The 9773-nt window shown below is 48.4% G+C and overlaps 1 long non-coding RNA gene across 1 annotated transcript; it reads left to right on the top strand.

The window, feature by feature from the left end:
* Positions 1-293: 293 nt before the first annotated feature.
* On the top strand, positions 294-5168 carry LOC135376704 (uncharacterized). Its single transcript, XR_010417815.1, has 3 exons — positions 294-359; positions 3904-4000; positions 5064-5168. It is a non-coding gene; the product is annotated as an uncharacterized LOC135376704 (long non-coding RNA).
* Positions 5169-9773: the final 4605 nt, after the last annotated feature.

Raw genomic sequence — 9773 nt, 5'->3', positions numbered from 1 at the left:
ACGTGCAAGAGCGACGAGAGAGTGTGCATCCGGCTTAGGGTTGGGCATGCATTGCGAGAAGGGCCGCACTTCATTCGAGGTGCGACTGCGCCCGGGGAACACCGATTTTCATAAGGGGCACCGATGGAGTCGCTAAGTGCGTTCGAGGTGAGCTGCTGCTTCTACGAAAGCTGTCCCGTTGCACTGCCGTGCGTTTTTGTTTAGGCTAATTTGCATCTTTCCAGGAAAGCACTTGTACGAATCCTGTGTGAGCGACTTGGAATGCGCTCATCAACGATAAGAACATGCAATTGCGTTGACTTCCTATGCTACTGCCCTCAGCCCTTTCGTGCTTGCTGATAACCAGAAGTGCCTTTCACGTAAGGAGTATTTAATTCCTTCAGGTACTCTACTTTGACGACGTAGGTGTGTGTGCACAGAGACATGTCTACGAATGAGTACATGTTCCATGCATTCGCTGATGGAATGCTATGCTGATGCCACGCTATCTAAAAGATCATCAACCGTTGAAAATATGAAAGTTACACGATATTGTACAAGTAATATTCACGCCAGCGCAACTGTAATATAAATCTTTATTTCACCAATCACTTGGTTGGGAGGAAGAGGCAATAACGACCCGTTAACGACTCTCTCGCTTCCCTGCGAGTCACCATAATGGTGGATGTACAAGCCCTGATAAACCATATATGGTTTGCGCTGCTGAGACGTAGTAGTACACCACTGCATGTAGATGCCACGCAGCACAGGCGTAGCCAGAAATTTTTTCCTGGAGGGCTGGGACCTGTATGGAGGGGGTGGGGGCGGTGCGGAGGGGGCACACACACACACAGAAAAAGAAAGCTGGTAGACAAGTGTAACACCTCCTAGATGGTAGAAATCCCTGCGACCTATGTCACACACTGAGGCCCTCCGTGAGGCTTTGCCAGCTGCCTCATGCTTGTCTCTAGTTCGCTCTTTCGTTGACGTCATAGCAGAAACAGTTGTAACAGCAGGCCTCCCTGTGTGACGTAGGCGCAGGCCTTTCTTACTATCTAGGAGGTGTTGACCAGTGCATGACGCTCTGCGTACTGTTCATTAACGAATTTTCTTGTATCTGTTGCAAGACATATATACGCATTGGAGAGCACGCTACCCTTACGAAGGTGTTAATAAGAGAGTTATGGTCATAAGCTTTTACAAGAAGCACCGTCGGCCTTTCATTTAAGAGCGGTTAGCATTCCTGGAGAAACCGTTTATAAATAGATATAATTGGTTTTAAAACGAAGAGCTCCTAGATCGAGCGTTGACTGTATGTCGCTTTACGAAAACGGGATGCCGCCTACGGCTAACTCCTGAGGATAAGAGCTCCGCTGCTTTTCTGATTCGTTGTTCATAACGGCACTCATTGAACAAGGACGTCACGTGTCGTTTGTGGCGCGCAAAAGATCGTTGCATTCGAAGGGCAGGAAGTGTTTTATTGTTTACTGTCCTTTGAGCATAGCTGCCCTGTTGACATCCTACTTTTAAACTGTGCAGTGCAGTGTACGTAGGCGACCAGTTCTCGTTGCATTCACTCTCTCTCTCTTCACCTCTTGTGTATTCCTTTTTCTTGTTTACTTTCGAGCCTTTGCTTCTGTGACAATCCAAAAAGTTAGGAAAGGGAGCCACGTGCGGCACACATGTTTTATTGCCCTATTTCTTTCGTTCACCGCGTTCTTGCTTTCACTGAACCCGCCACCGTTTGTATGATATGGCTTGAGAAGTGGCGAGCTGGGAGGGGCAGTGAAACTGCCGCTCGGAAACTTTCTCATATAGGACAATGAATGTCTATGAGCTAGCTGCGCCAAAATCAGAAAGGACGACACCGGCAACTGGGGAGCGACCCCGAAAGGACGTCGTGAGGAAACATTGAAGATTACCCAGCAAGGACGGAAAGCCAAGTGCAGGGCCATGCTTGACCTAAGCGATTGACATCACCAATGCTATACGAAATTATCAGAGAGATAACAAGATATTGTCACGGAATGAGCCCCTACAGATTAAATATGTGTTTCCCGTGCTCTTGCATCCCGTGTGCCCCTGATCAACGTACACCCGCACGTATTTTTCGTATTTTCTCACTGTCTATCTTTCTTTGTTCCCATATTTACGGTGCAAAATAGTGACCGCCAGCCAGTGGTGATCCCATTTATTGAGCGCTTCAGCGAATCAACCTGAGCCACCGTGAAGTAATGGCACCATGCATGCAAGGTGACCTACATTTAGGGGTGAGGGCGCTCAAGCCTCCTAAGCCTCTCCCTCGCTACGCCTCTGCACTGCAGGGCCAGAGACAGCTGCTTCCTAGTAGAGCAGGAGACTGGGCTGCCTCCCAGCTGGATGAAGTAGCCGCTGGTTACTTGCAATCCGTAAAGTCTGCCGCCCAGTCCGCATCCACGTAGCTAGCCAACTTCAAGCTTGGGTCTGAGGACAGTTTCAGCTTCAGACCCCTAGTAAATTTCAGGTACCGAATCAGCCTCTTGGCAGTGCTCTAATCACGCTGATACGGGTTGCTGACACGACGACAGAGTATATATCCCCACAGCACAAGCAATGTCTGGACGTATTGCCGTACTCAAATAGAGTAGCTCCCCAATTGCCTCACGGTAAAGTTCGTTGCTAAGCGGTGCGTCATGGTCCGCAGCGAGTTTCTGGTAAGGTAGCGTCCATGGGTCTGACATTCCCTTTGGCGTCTGCGTGCCGTCCCCTGCGTTGTCGTCCCTTTGGCCTCTGAGGTTCGAGTTCCACAACAAGGAGTTCCACAAGAGTTCCAAGGTCCTCAGGTGACCATGCGGACTTCTTACAGAAGTAGCACACTCGTGTGCCAGTCACACCCTTTGCATCATCTCAGCCTTGCGTCTGAAGCGCTGACTCTGGGCTGCGCGTTGCAGATGTCATCTCCTGCTTTCTTTGATGCTCGTCCACAAGCTTTTCTTTCACGTACTCCAACGTGAGGTCATCATCTGTGCGTGCATCAAGGGTTGTGATGAGTGCAACTTTCTGACAGCCCACTGATGTGAAGCTAGTACCGGCCTGAAAGCTTGTTATTTCTTGCCCTATCCCTCCTAAGCGCTCGACCAATCCCAAAGCGCGCCTGATGTAGCCCTGTACTCCATCATCGGTCATATGCCAACTTTGACTAATACGGGTTCCACAGTCAGTAGGCAGAGCTAATTGCTGGGATTGGCTCGTTCGTGCACCTTTCGGGGCTCTTCCCGCATCTGTCTTGCCGTTGCAGAGTTGCAGATATGAAGTATTTGACTGTCGTCAATACTCAGACAAATAGTGCTCTGTGCTTTGCGACCTCCTGCTGTCCAAGACGCGGAAGGGTTTTCCGGTACCGCATATCCGCAACGAACGACCATGTTTCTTCCCGAATCAGGATCATCATCATCTTACTTTCAGGCTCGATTATTTCCGTCCGATCAACTTAGCCAGCGAAACTTCCCTGCGTCTCCCATCGTTTGCTGTCGAACGAACCAGCCAGTTCAAGAGCGCAGCTTCGGGTATCTTCTGAGTCTATAACTTGCAGTATGTATATGTAAAAAAGGCTACAGGAACAGGTGGAACAGGTTTGGACCTTTGAATGGGCGGTTTGGCAGGTGCACATACGCTTTAGGTGCCGTCATCGTCGCCTATACTGCAGCATTCGTTCAACTTACCAAGGGAAGTGCTTCAGGACGAGAGTTAGGAAAGGGAGCCACGTGCGATATTTCGAACAGAGACTGTTCTTCTTCCGCGTCATATTTAATCACTAACTTAGTCATATTTTCGGACTTCCGATCCGCCTTTTACGATTCCAAATTATCTAAATCAGAATCATAAAAGGCATAGATCACGAGGTTGTAAATGCACACTTTATTGACGAGCCCCTTTATGTTGCAGGCAAACCATCTCGGGCAAGCGCTCTTTTCGGCACCCTGCCAACACTGGTACTTCTTCTAACATTGCTGGTCATCGGAGCAGCTTACTCATATAGACGGTATGCCTAGTGCAACTTTCCACTGAGATCTGAGAAAGATACCAGAGCTAAAAAGAATCTGAGATGGAATAAGGTAGATTTGGAGGCCACACTGGAAGTCGACTGGTGTCCCCAGTGTTCAAATGTGGGCTGGCTCTGGCAAAAACTAACGAATCGTACGACTACAACCGTACTTTGGTGGAATATGGGAACATGATCGTGAGTGCGTTCATTACTGTCTAAACACACTTGTGGATAGTGAAATTACAGTGAGAGCTGAGTTCTAGATGTTTGTGGATGGGGCGTCAGTCCCCTTCAGTGGAACTGTCACTGTGCTTCCGATATATAAGACAGAAGCCGCGTTCATACGAATGCGACAGAAGCGCATCGACTAGAGCTGAAACCAAAGTGAACACTATGCGCCACCGTTTACGTGGATGCGCATCGAATTCGGCTCGAACTTGCGCCCGCGTTGTCACATCAAAAATTTCGAGCTCTGCACTGCCATACCATACCTACCATATCTGCTCTCATTTCACAATATCTTCTTTTTCGCACACGAAATCTACCCCGCATCCACGTGAACTCGCAGCAAACGTCTTCCCATAATCCTCCTTCTGGTTTCGATGTACATTTTCTGTTTACATGTATCTTCAATGCGCATCGACCGTCTTGAGCCACGTCTGTCAGGCGGATTGAATTCGATGCGCTATCCTAGCGAATTGGCCGTTTACAGGAGCGTATTCAATGCGACAAGTCGAGTCGATACGCCTCTGTTACATTATGTAAACGCGGCTAGAAAGACTACAAGTTTAACGCACATCCCCCAATGTCTAATAAGGTGAAAGAACAGTAACAAAAGAGAACAAGGAAAAGAATTCGGAGTGAGCGCATAAGGCTTTTTGAGAATGAAACATCCCATATCCAGTAGATTTGCAGGATATCATTCTCGGAGGTGTGTACACAATTAATCACAATTTGCTGGGAAAACGTATTCCTCTGTTTGTCATATACCTCGCCTATAACTGAAGACAATTGAATTAGCAAATTCTTACCCAGAATCGATAACCTTTCGTACTTGCAGGCTATCACGTGCAACGAAGGAGAAGGAATCCTGTGCCGGGCCTAGGGACACTGTGGACGCTTCAACAGACTTCTTGGATTGGCGTCCAGATACTGGCTCGTCCGTATCTTTCACCCAACGCCCCCGCACTTCTTCTGCCTTTCAGAGTAGCATTGACCCTCGACAGCGTTATTACCAAAAGTACGGGGAACATGCCTCTTGGGGTTACGCCAGAATTCCTAAGCATCCGCCACGGTACATCCGGTATTCTACAGAAACCCGGGCTAACAACGAAGCAAATAGTAACTTTGTTTTTGACGACTGCTCAACGATGCTCGACAAGAAAACCTGTATCGCCCCTATTCATCAAAGGCCGACTACACCCCTTGCGCGTTCGGTCGACGACCCGGATCGTCACTAAGGTACAAACGGCGACGTACCAGTCACAGAAGATAAACAGAGGAAGAAACCCCAATCAAGATGAGCCCCCAACATCGAAGCTGCCATCCTCGAGGCATATCTCATATCCCAAAGAATTGAAGGACCTCCTCCTTGCACGAGATATCCTGGTGAATGTGGAACCCATAAAGTCGGTTATAGCAGCTGGGAAAACTGCATTTGCGTCACAAGGGGCTGCACTGGAAGACTCGTGTGAAAACCACGAGCGTGAAAGCATAGAATCTTCAACGAAAGATCCTGACGTCTTCTCGGGATCAATTAGACACAACAAAGCAACTTCGCGTGCAACAGACATGACAATCCAAACGCCTCCTCCTCAGGAACCTGGTGATACCGTTGTAGTATCCGAGGAATTTGCACCAACGGACAGGTCAAACACAAAAAATGTCGTCTATGATCGTCACATACCGCGACTTGAAGTATTACGCAAGCACAACTCCATTTGGAACAGCTCCGAATACAAAATCGTCTTACGGAGAATCTTCAGGCATAAACTCCTATCTTTCAAAGCCCTCCGACATATCAGTGTCCTGGACATTTCCTCCTGGTACTTGTTGCCATGCGAACTCTGTGGATGTTGCTTCTGGTCAATCAGACACAATTGGTGGACAAAGTGCAGTGTTAGGAAAAACAGGTAAAGAGCATGGTGTAACCAATACGTCAGGAGGTGAAGAAATGGAAACTGAAGCGCTGCATGGTAGCCAATGTGAACCAGGGCGCACGGAACAGAAACTAAAGGAACAACTTCAATTAACCATGACTAAATGGGGCAGGAGAAGAATTAGTGAACTGTCGTTCCTTCCACCAAGAAATGTTGACGACAGTCACCCGACTCTTACAGGTGCGTGTCCGGTAAGGGAACAGATTTTGCAGCCCTCAGACACCGGACACGTAAACCTAACCCCGCATAATAAGTCAGAATCTAGCAGTCCAAACTTGACGACAAAAATGGCAGACCCCAATACATTTAATAGATACCATCTCGATTCCTTCATGCCTGCCACAAGATGTGTTCTCACCGGAAGATCGGCCTGTCTTGGGAGATAGCTATACAACACTACCTGAGCTCATGTCATCTGGTTTCGAATTGGTCTCATTAGATATCAACCGGGCATCGACGGAAGAGATATCGTCCTGCCGTCTTAGCGCTTCTGATAATGCTGGATTTGAACGATATTCTGCTCCAGATATTGCTTCCGAGGAATGGCGCGGCACACCGAGTCGGAGAGCGCGACGATCCACAACAGAACTCTCTCCAAGCCCGCAGTGCCAAAACGGCGCACTGTGTCCAGCTACTACGTTACTTTCTAATGAAATTGCAATCCGCAAGCAACGAATTAATGAAGCAGAACCTACCAACCCCATGAGGCACTATTGGAGACCAGGGCTGCCATGACATTGAGGCCAATAGCGATTAGAGCTCTCCCTTCGTTCATTGTGTGCGAGAGCAGCGTCAGGGAGGCAAGCAATAAAGAAATAATGGAAGGAAGTTCCAAGGAAGAAATGAGGGTCTCTTCAGAGCAATCTTCCTGTGATGTAGATGAGACGATCCTTCAAACTTGGTAACAGTGTCGATCATGTCGTCGCGTTCTGAATCTGACTTAGGTCCCGATATCGAGCTCGGCAAGTCTCATTCTCCAATGTCTTCAGACGCAGGGCGTTCAGCCGAGCACAAGGAAAGAAAAAATGATGATGGGCTGCGCGAGTCAGACAACATGGTTGGAGAAGTCGATGCTTCAACCAGTAATGAAGAACGACGCATTTTAGGCAATGGCGGCATCCGCAGTGTCCGTACTCAAACACGGGAAACTACTTCCGGTCACTGTATAGCACCAGCAGGGACAGACTTCAGGACGCGTTTCTGGAAAAGCGTTTCGTGCGCCATTTATGGAACTCTTGGCACTGGGTAACGGCATTACTACCGAGAACGCCGAAATCTGTCGCCGGTGCAGCCCCCAAGTATACTCGACGAAACACTGTACATCCTACACAAGATGCGACCTTTAGATTCGACGCCCAATTTCTACATGCCACATTTCCGCATCGCAATGCACGATGTGCGAGACACCATTAAGCCACTGAAGTTGCAAGATCTGGTTCTGCAACAGCACCAGTTTTAAGAGCTATTATGGAATTACATCGGGGACAACGAGGTCTTGAAGATTCTCAAACACATTTTAGTTACTTAAATCCGACAGATTGCTTGCTGGCTCAGAACAGCCAGTGTGACGGGAACAGAACCTTCTGCTCTGCACGGAAGAGGTCGTGTTAGGTCGCTAACAGCAGAGTCACCTGTCACTCCGGAAAAAGCAGACATGGGTCCAGTGATACGTTCTTCCTTTCACAACGTTCCCACCGAACGAAGCTCGGAGCCCGCAGCGACACTGCTGTCCGTCCCCGCTGGAATGGGCGGCGGCGGAACGGCAGCAGCTATACCAATTTCAGTCCCTCACACTCGATTCCAAACCTCACGGAGCGGTTCTGCCATGCAGCTAGAAGACGTGCTGCGGTTTTAGAAGACACATCTTTCGAATCCTTGTATAATGCCGTCTTACTGTCGCAAAGCAGTGCAGCCAAGCCTGAAACGCAGAAAAGATCAGAACAAAAGAGAGCCCGGAGGGTGTCGTTCCCCACTGAGCTGGTTTCCACACCCGTTGCTTCTACTTCGCAGGATGCCAGGGTCTCACTCAGCGACTCTGGTGTCTCCAAGACTATGCCCTACAACCTCCATCGGCAACAGGAACCAGATTCAGCGTTACATGGACAACTCCTGTCTTCCGGACTGTGTTCACCTGAAGATCACACGGAATATTTTTCTGTGTCCAGCACCGTGACACTGAGTCCCATGGAGGCGGTACAGACATTAAGTAATAGCGCCAAGGCTGTGTCGTGCCCTCCACACTCAGTGGACCATAAACGAAGTTTGCCTAACTGTCGCACAGTAAGCAGGCGATCAGTTTCCTTCAAAGAGACACTGTCCGATTCTGCACTTCGTCGTGGTCGTATCCATCCTAATAATGATAAGTATGGCGCAAATGATACACCTTGAATGGAGTCATCGATTTCCGTTCTACAGTTGTCCGAAGGCGCGTGTTCCACGAAGTCCATGGTAAAGCTACAACTTAACTTGTACTGACGACTTCTTCGATAGATAACGGAAGGAACACCTGAATAGTATATGACAATCATGTAATAAAGGAAACCGTTTCTTTCACATATCCTCGTATTTTTACTCGAGGAGCGTCTCTGTCAACAAAAGTTTGACACAGGTGGATAGAAATACATCGTTGAAACATTTAAATGAAAAATTCAAATTCACGCTTTGTGCCCGTGTCATAAGTGTGTACCTGCGTGTATGTCCACTATGATCAGGTCGTTTTTGTTTGTTTTTATTGCATTGCATTGCACTCTACTAGGCTTTATTCAAGGTAACGGTAATGGAAACAAAAGGTTCCCGAAACTGGAGCTGGTGACGGGATCGGGAACGGAAATGCATACGGTTCCTGATTTCGAACGAAAAGGTTCGGCCGGTAATGGCTATGTTACGGAACGATATGTGTGATCTTTATTCTCTTTATTTGCGAGCGACAGCGTGAGAAAAACATGAGCCGCGTTTACATGAATGCGACAGAAGCGAGAAGCGCATCGAATCCAGTGGAAACCGGAATGAAGACGTCGCGCCATTGGATGCGCATCGAGTTTGGCTGCAAACTAGCGCCGCACGGTGCCACATTCAAAAACAGCTATTAAATTACTATTTCCGTTGCTATTTCTCGAGACTACTAGTATACGTGTTTCACCGTGGCGGTGCGGTAACCTACCCGATACCATTGACGTGCCTCACTGGTCGTGACACCCTTATGTAATCGTTATCGAATGGGTTGGGACACTTTCGTAGATGTGTTCTTCTTCTGCATGTCGTATGTCGTGTCTTCTTGTGCTTCTTCTACATGTCGTACACAGCGAGATACAAGCTCTCCAACACACTCCCGAGCAAAGTGTAGACGCCACAGACCTCAGAGTTGCGTCCATTCCCATTGGGAGCCGTATGCACGTGACATCTCGTGCGCTGCCTCACTGGGCGTGTTAAGTGGCGACTCCTGAGTCAAAAGAGTCATGACTCCATCCACTAAACGGCCAAGTGCACTTCCGGTGATCGTAACGGGGGGGGGGATATGTTTAATAGTATGTTTAAGTAAAAAAAGAGAGACGGGGACGGAAGCGAAGTGACGTAGTTCCGCCAGCTTAGACGGGACTTGGTTTGCCGCATCG

This window comes from Ornithodoros turicata, unplaced genomic scaffold (genome assembly GCF_037126465.1).
Source record: "Ornithodoros turicata isolate Travis unplaced genomic scaffold, ASM3712646v1 ctg00001241.1, whole genome shotgun sequence".
NCBI lineage: Eukaryota > Metazoa > Arthropoda > Arachnida > Ixodida > Argasidae > Ornithodoros > Ornithodoros turicata.
Note: the sequence above shows the minus strand (reverse complement) of the source record. Positions and strands in the feature narration are given on the sequence as shown.